Source organism: Hipposideros armiger, unplaced genomic scaffold (genome assembly GCF_001890085.2).
Source record: "Hipposideros armiger isolate ML-2016 unplaced genomic scaffold, ASM189008v1 scaffold_259, whole genome shotgun sequence".
NCBI lineage: Eukaryota > Metazoa > Chordata > Mammalia > Chiroptera > Hipposideridae > Hipposideros > Hipposideros armiger.
In genome coordinates, this window is record NW_017731609.1 from 2,176,627 (window position 1) to 2,185,060 (window position 8,434).

Here is an 8,434-nt window from a genome sequence, read left to right on the forward strand (position 1 = left end):
AAGGCGGGGAAGTGGAGTCCCTGGCCGAGAAAAGCGATCCATTTTCTCTAACCATTTGCCCGAGAACTGTCAGGTTAACGCTGCCTCCTCGGTCGCCCAGAGAAGAATGTGTTAAAATTCTTTACACGGGAGTCTCCCTAGACCCAAATATACCAGCCACCCTGTGGCACTCGCTGAGCCGACCGCCGGTCCCTAACCTCTGCCACCTTCTCCCGTTGAAATATGCACATCGCTCTTCAATAATTTAGACACCTAGGAGACTGGACAAGTATAATTTTTTTTCCAAACCCACGAGCATCCGGGTTACCATCAATCATGCTTTTGTTTTATGTGAGATGGGCTTTGTGTGTTTAGCTGCCCGGCTCTATCCCATTTGCATGAGGCTTTTTAATGGGCATTTATTTTAGCTTTGAAGATCTGCTTAAAAATCTAAACCCAGAAAAGGGGGGAGGGGTGCCCCCCTTGTGGTTCGGGTGGATTTGCCTCGGGGGGGGGCCCCTTCCTTTGAGGAGATGGGCCCTGCGGGTCTCGATTACAGATGAATTTTGATTCCGCGGTGGGGCACGTAATGGAACAGAAAAGATATGTTCGTTTTCCTAAATCTCAGGTTTCTTTCTAGCAAACAATGCTCCAGTCAGTATTTGTGTATGAGACAAGTAATTGTGCTCCAAATGCTTAAATAAATCATTGATGGGTGAAATTACACATGCTCACTTAAAGTGTAATGTGATTAAGAGATTATGAGATTGAAGCTAATATCTCGTCTCCCCGCTCCTGGCCCCAAATCTTGACACCAGAAATTTATCAACTACAACTGTCCTGAAATTTACAGATACAATAGGTTTCCATTGAAGACGAATCAAAGACAACCTCGAAAAAAATAAAAATATGTATGTGTGTGTATCTATAGTGTATTGGTCGTGGTTTTATTATAAAAGTACAAGAAAAGGGAAGAGAAAGAGACAGATGATGGGGAGAGGGTGTTTGCTTATTTTATCTTTTATTTTTAAAAAGTCGGGGGCGGAGGGNGGGGACCGTGGCGGGCGATACGTCTGCGAGCTGATTACTCCTCATCTGCAAGCCTCTCCATTTCCTGCACGGTGGGTAAGTCCTTTATCGGGGGAAGCCCCGGCCTCGCCCGCAGCCATCCTTCGCCTCGAGGCGCGCGCTGGGCCGCGGCGCTGGAGCAGCTCGGCGACTCCGTAATGACCTGGGTTCGCCGCAGCTGCGCCCTGACCCTTTGTGATGGCGCCGATAGCGCTCGGATGAAATTATGTCCTTCTCCGGGTGTGAAATTACCATGTTTATTAATTGAGCCAGACATTAGCTTTACCTTTTCTTTTTAAGCCGTGAAAATTTGTGATTCAGGGCAAATGATTCCCCGACAGACGCTGCGCTCTGGATCCCCCCCCTTCGCGGCCCGCGCCCCCCTCCCCTTCCCGCGCTCCCCTTCCCCCACGTCCCGGGCAGCTCAGGAAAGCTTTCTAGGTTTCCGTGCTGGAGAGCCCAAGGAGAGAAAGCAAGCGGGCCTCTGAGTGTGCGAGCGCATGTGTGTGTCAGTGCGCACGCGGGGTTTTTCCTCCTCGGGAAGTGTTATCAAACAATAATAACAACCCCCGACTCTGAATTACAGCATTTCCCCCCAGAATTCTTGATCAGTAAAACCCAAATCCTTTTCAAGACAAAGAGGCATCAATCAGCGACAAAGACAGGTTTAACGTATTAAATCTTTATTAAAGTGAAGTCATTCTTATTGAAATGATGTATTAGGTGTGCAGAAAGATTGGATTTTTTTTTTATGATCTTAAGTTGGAGATGGCGGAGAACAAGCGCTGCTTCTTGCCCTTATTGTTCTGGGCAGGTGTTGGGCTCCTGGGGCTCAGCCCAGGGTCCTACGTCGGGGAGCACCACCTTGGACTACCAAGAGAGGCTGATCCTCTTCCTCCTGCCGGCCCCCACTTTGACTTCCCGAAGCACAAGTGTCCCAGGCCTTCTCAGAAACTTCCCGCCTTGGTCGCCGCAGCAGGGAAACTGAAGCTCAGGCATGGCTGTCCGTAATTTCTCAAAGTCAGTGACTCCGGAGGCCTTAGCGAGGAAAAGGAATGCCCAAGGTGTGCCCTGGTTTTCACGAACAAGACTCAGTTCTCTCGATAAAGAAAGTCCTTGCGCCCCAGGTCTGAAGGGAAAAGAGAACGTGTGTTTGCTCCCAGCAGGCTCTCGGGCAGTTTCCACAATCCTCCGGGCAAGATTGGAGGCAGGAGCTGACAGCCTTCCCGCTTGGAATGGACTCTAAATTAAATTGGCCCTGCGGACCTCGGATCCCGTCAACGTCGGGGAAACCAGGACGAGAAGGAGTTCAGAGAAGAGTCCTCTCTCAGGAGTCTGCTGCCCAGAGTTTCCTGCGTTGCATCTTAAGTGGCTCAAATTCTTATCTCCCCAGGAAGGGGGGTGGGGTGGGGGTGGGGCAGGGAGGGTGTCTAATACCTCGGGCTGCGTCTCAGAATGGCAGCCACAACTTTAACAAGATGTATTTGTGTCTCCACCTTCAGACACACAGACATCCACACCGACTGAAAATGAACTGTTGGAATCAATTTCCTTGGAATACTCAACTTTTTTTTTTCTATCATATTTCAGCAATGGGCTGAACACTATAGCCACTTGATTCAATTTAGTATTTGCATAACCAGAAGAAGAAGGTGGCTTTGCAGACTCAATGAATAGGTCTCTTGTTTGTTGTGTGTGTGTTGTGGGGTTGAATTTTTAAATACATGTAGGGGAGTAGGGCAATAGGAAAGCATCTCTAAGACTGCGTTGCTGTTCCAGGGTTCAGAAACAGAGAAGTTGCTGCTGGGATGGTGACAGACTGTTGTTCCCTCTCCCCTCCACGTTCTTCTTTCACTCTTCTCTCATATCCACTCAGAATCCTCTACCTTCAAATATTCGCTGATTGGATATTTCCTTCATTTGTTCCAGGAAGTCTTGCTTTTAAAGATAAATTCCTTTGGTAAACTATTTGAAATAATTCAGTAGCAAGGAGAGATGGCAATGTTGTTTTATACTCCGCACATAGGAAAGGAGCAAGCTGATTTTCAGGGCAGTCTTCAGAAATAGAGCCACTTTTAATAGGATTCCAACCAGTGCACTAATTAAATATTTCACAGCTCCCAAAGTTAATGTGCTAACATTGGGATTTTTTTCCACCAAGTCATACAAATTGGCCTTCTGTAACACCATCCCCCACCTCAGCTACCCCCTCCCATACCCACCCACACACATACACACTCCCTGCCACAAACTCCTACTGGCCTTTTTCTGAATGGCATTACAAAGAATTTTGTTAAAGAAAAGTCAGACTAATTGCTGCCAGAAGACCCGTCTCTCAGAGAAGTCTGGTTTTCATAAGCCAGATTTAGTAAGAGTTGTGGTTAAATCTAAGCCTAGTAGAAGGTTCTTAGTCTTTCTCAGCAAAGGAGGGAAACGCTAAGAAAGAAACACTAAGTTCAGTCGAAATACTCAGTGGGGAGAGAGGGGAAGAAAATTGGGGTGAGAGAGAAAATCAAGAGGATTTTCTGAATTCTTGTTTGCTTCTTGATTCATTTCCTTAGAATAGCTTTCTCCAAACTTACTGACACCCATTGAAATAGTTTTTCTAAGCAGCTCCAGTTTCACTGAGTCACAGACCAGTGACTTGATTCTCTTGATGTGGCACTAACATCCAAGGACTGGGAATTATACAAAAAGGGTATAGGAAGGAGATTTTCCAGCCCCAAGAGGCACCTCCCAGCTCCAGTCTTCCCCTCAGACCTGATTGAATTAGTGGCAAAAATCCCCTTCAGAAACACACAGGTGGATTCTTCCCTTTCTAAGCCATGTCACTGAGAAACACAAGGCTTTTCTAGAACTTAAAGGGGGCAGTACCAGTTCAGGCTTCTCAGCCTTGTAACAGAGTTAGATATCAGCGGTGTAGGTGGAATTTAGAGAGATCAATATTTCTTTGAGTATTAAAAAAAAACACCTCTAAGAATGGTCTCATTATGACTGAGCTAGTTTAATTTTAGGTTTTCCTCTTCAGAATATTCTTCTATTTTGTTGTTCTTGGAGCTTTTTATAGGTACAGTCCTAGATGGTTAGAAGCCTCATGGAATTCATCATCTTTACATAATTGGTCTCCCCACCCCCACCTTGTTTCAGGTGCCTCAAGAAGCTGGAGTCACCTACGTATGTCTCGTGATGCAAGAGGAGGAACCCATTCAGTTCCCAGCCTCCGAACTTCGTGGGAATCTTCAAGACATTTTTGGCTTGGCAAAATATCCTCAAGGTTAGAATTCATCACTCCCATGCTCCTTGATATTCCAGAAAACAGTTTCTCTCCTTGGAATCTATTATCTTGGGTTCTTCCATTTAACTGGCTATGGAGGGTGTGGGTGAGAAATAGAGAGAATATGAAAGACTATGGTCTCCCCAACTAAAAGGGTTCCCCAGTCCTTGCTATCCTGGTGCTTAGTAGTTAACTTCCTTCTCCTTCCCAAGATTACTGCTTCCTACTGAATTCCCACCCCACACATCTTACTGCAGGGATGAAAAGAGGATTGGAGGTGATCTTGGTGTTACTTTCTTCTGCCCTATAATTACCAAAAGGTCATAATGTAAGCAAATGAATACAAATTTCAAAGTCACTCTTCCTCACTTTCCCCTGACAATCCCCTGATAAGGTTTAGGTATTGAAGGATTTTATCGATTCTTTACTGTTTCGTCACCATAACAAAGTAATTTCTTGTATCTATGAAGCTCATATGTGTCTCATTTTCCAGTTCCCAGGATGAATCAGGACAGCCTTCTTTCTCCCCAAACTCCTATTACTTCTGATCCCACAGTCTGACCATTTTAGAAGACTAAGGCAGCCAGTTCCCAATCACCTATTAAAACTGTTGTCCTGGAGGGTCTCACTTAAAATAGGTACCTGGACCTCAACATTAACAGCAAACTTGGCTCATCCACTTGGTTAATCCAGGAGACCTCCGTGATTTCATCTGGCTCTGGAAGTGGATCAAGGATAGTGGGATTGGCATTGAAAGGCCCATGTGAGTGGGAAGAACTTATCACTTGCAAGCACTTCATAATCTTCCTTAGCTTGGACATGTGAGGAATAAGAGGAAGCACCAAAAAGGCCCATGGAGTCTCACGCCATAAAGGTCTGCTGTATTCTAAGGCTGTATAACAAGTGCGACGTCCATTTGTGTTGACTTTCTCCTCCTTGATATCATGAAATAAATTGTTGCAGAAAGAAAACTAGCGAAGTCCCTTAAAATCAGTCTCGACTTGAGGTGATTTGAGATTTGAAGAAAACTGTTTATTACTCTGACGTTCTCATTTTATAAACAAGCAGCAAAGCTGTGTTTCTATAATAGAACTACAATCTCTTCTGTTTGTGTGTATTTACATAATAATTGCTACACAAAATCAAACCTCATGCTTCATCTTTTGCGTTTGGCTTCATTACTTTTTTCTACAGCATCAAAAATATTATTTATATCAGCTTCTAAGGTCTTTTCCAGAGTTCATCTTTCACTCTGTCATTCCTCCTCCCCCCCCCCTTTTTTTCTCCTAATCAATAAAAGTTTTTTTCTCCTGAAGCTAGGAATCCAGTCAAAGTATTAAATCAGGAGTATGTAAGACTCCCATATTTACCAAGAAAGTATTATCACAAGGCAGACATCTTCAAATTCAACTTTGATTTATGCCTGTCAGAGGCCACAAATGAAAGATTGGATATATACATGGGAATCAGCGAGGGGATCTTTTTTGTCAGAGCTTTTTGCTAAAGAGACTACCAATAATATCCTTTCAACAGAGTCCTTCTCTGTTCTCTGCCCATTTCGCTGAGCTTGTTTCTGCCTGTCTTTTTATCCCACTGGACTGCCCAAACACTCCACAGAGGCAGTTGATTCTGTAATCTCAAAGAAAAAAAAATAACTGAGATGAAACGTGTTTTCTCTTTAAGGGTGACCTTTGACCTTTCCTTTCCATACACCTGACACCAAGGCTTTAGAAAAAGACCTGTTTGGGGGTCTGTGATACTGGTGTTGCTTCTCTCTCTCTCTCTCTCTCTCTCTCTCTCTCTCTCCCTCCCTCCCTCCCTTCCCCCCTTCCTCCTCCTCCCCAAGCCCCGCTTCTCAGACGCTGAACTCAATGAAAAGTTGTTGCAATAATCGCAGCTCCCCGCTCCGCCAGGACTGAGGGAGGCTGGCGGAACACCCTCGGTTAAATGCTCCCGTCGTTCGCAGGGGCTGGGACTTGATAAAAGGAGACAGTTTTCTGAAAAGATTTGATTGAAATGGCGTGTGCCAGGGCTGATGGGAGCCAGCGAGGGACAAAGCGCCGCGAATCCATGGACACTCGAGCAATTATGCTTCCACGCTGAAGGTGGATTAGCGCGCTGGAAAGAAGCATATGTTTGGCCCGGGGCGACACTTCCCCCCGGCTGAGCTTAGAGAATGGGAACGCGGAGAGCGGCTGGACCCGGAATATCAACTATCTGCTAAGCCCCCTCCACAGCCCAGCCCAGCCCTACCAGTCTCCCCGCCCCCGCCCCGAAAAGTCCGAGCGCATTTTTATAAAGGGAGGACGAGCAGGAGGGGGAGGAGGGACCTGGGAGGAGGGAAGAAGGGGGAGGGAAAACCCAGAGGTGCAAATGGGCCTGGGATTGGCCCGGAGCGCCATCCAAGGCTTTCATCTCGGGTCATCCTAATGGGAGACCCCTGCTTGGTTTGCATAAATACTCCCCCCTAGAATTTCCCGCAGCTAAGGTAGTTCGGTCCTGGATGTTTAGTCAAACGGGTATTGGAAGGTCAACCAAATTGTTGCAATAAAACAAGGTGTTAATGACTTTTGAAAGACTCAAGTGGCTAATGGTCAATGCTGGGGTGGGCAGGCGGAGCTGGGCGGCTTCGTGGGTTCCCAGCCGCGCCTTGGGTCTACGTGAAGGGAAGGCCTCGCCTCGGGAGAGGTGTCCACGCAGTTAGACGTTTGGTGAAGTGACTTAATAGTGAAAAGCTCGGGGAGGCCTGGTGGGAGAGAAAGGGTGAGGGTGCCGGGAGGGGAGCCCCACGCAGCTCTATCTGCTCAGACAGCGATGCTGAAACTTCGTGCTGCCTTGGGAGTCGTGGAGCCAGAAAGTTTCCCCGATTCTGCCTCCAGTCATTAATTAAAGCACTGTTCCCGCGAAAAAGGCCCTTAAAACTCTGACCTGGTGACTCCCGACTCCCCTCAATGCACCGGCAAGCGCGTGAAGGGAGGCGGGAGGCTCAGGCAAGTCCCAAACCTCGTTCTCAGGGTTTAACTGCAGCTTAATTGGGTCTAACCCTGACGCGAGCGCCGGTGGCCGCCGCCCAAGTCGCCCACACCCCCTTCCCCGCTGCCCTCTAGGCCCCTGCACCCCCACCCCCGCTTCCTTCCAACTCCAGGCTCAAACCTCCTGTCCCTCATTCCATCTTCCGCCTCCCACCTCCAACTCCAGGCCATCAAAATCAAATTCCGAATTGCTTCTAATCCAAAGGGGCACGCAGGGGATTTTTCCCGGGAATTTAGCTAGGCCGGCGCCCAGGCAGGCGGGCGGGCGGGCGGGGTCAGAGGTGGGCCGGACCCGACACAGTGAGGGGTGTGGAGCTCGCCGCCTCCTCCCGGGCGGGGGTCTTGGCTCCCGGAGCTGAGATCAGGCGCTGGGACGGACTCCATGCTGTGGACAAAAGCGCAGCCGAGACTTGGGGGCTCCAAAAAAGACAGGGGGGATCCTGAAATAGGATTTGATAGCTGACAAAGCAAACGGAAATTTGATCCTAGCATTAACTCAGCACCTCAGGAAAAAAGAATCTTTTAAGCTATATTAGCAAAATTTAGTTTGACCAAACGCTTCCAATATAAATATAAATAAATATCTATACATATAGGTGTGTATATTTCCCCAGGGTAACCTGGGTTTAAAAGAATGATGAGCGGAAACAACTCAAGGGAGAGCCCCGAGAGACGTGTGTCCAGACAAAACACGGGCCCGGTTTTTTTCAATTGTACCAGTTGAGAGTTGTGGTGGACAACCCAACAATGGGCCAAGCTGGACCACAAGACTCCACCTTCAGTTTGAGGACTTGTATTTAAGGTTGTTATAGGAATTTGGCGGATATAATATTTATTTCCATAGAAAAAATCTCGCTCAACGAAACCATAGCATGGAATCGGGCCACTGAAAAAAAAATTCTCTCCCTGATGATGAAAATATTCCCACCACTAAAGGGACGTTAGTATAGAAAGTCGAACTAAGTCGAACTAATCATAGGTCGTTCGACCGAAGAAAGACTCATTCTTGCGTTTAAAAGAAAGAAAGGAAGGAGATGAGAGACGAGAGAGAGAGAGAGAGAGAGAGAGAGAGAGAGAGAGA

At 47.1% G+C, this 8,434-nt stretch overlaps 1 long non-coding RNA gene across 1 annotated transcript; it reads left to right on the top strand.

Moving 5' to 3' along the window:
• The first annotated feature begins 1,055 nt into the window (after positions 1 to 1,055).
• On the top strand, positions 1,056 to 5,010 carry LOC109390248 (uncharacterized). The gene is made up of 3 exons (XR_002125530.1): positions 1,056 to 1,104; positions 4,195 to 4,321; positions 4,815 to 5,010. It is a non-coding gene; the product is annotated as an uncharacterized LOC109390248 (long non-coding RNA).
• The last annotated feature ends 3,424 nt before the right edge of the window (positions 5,011 to 8,434 follow it).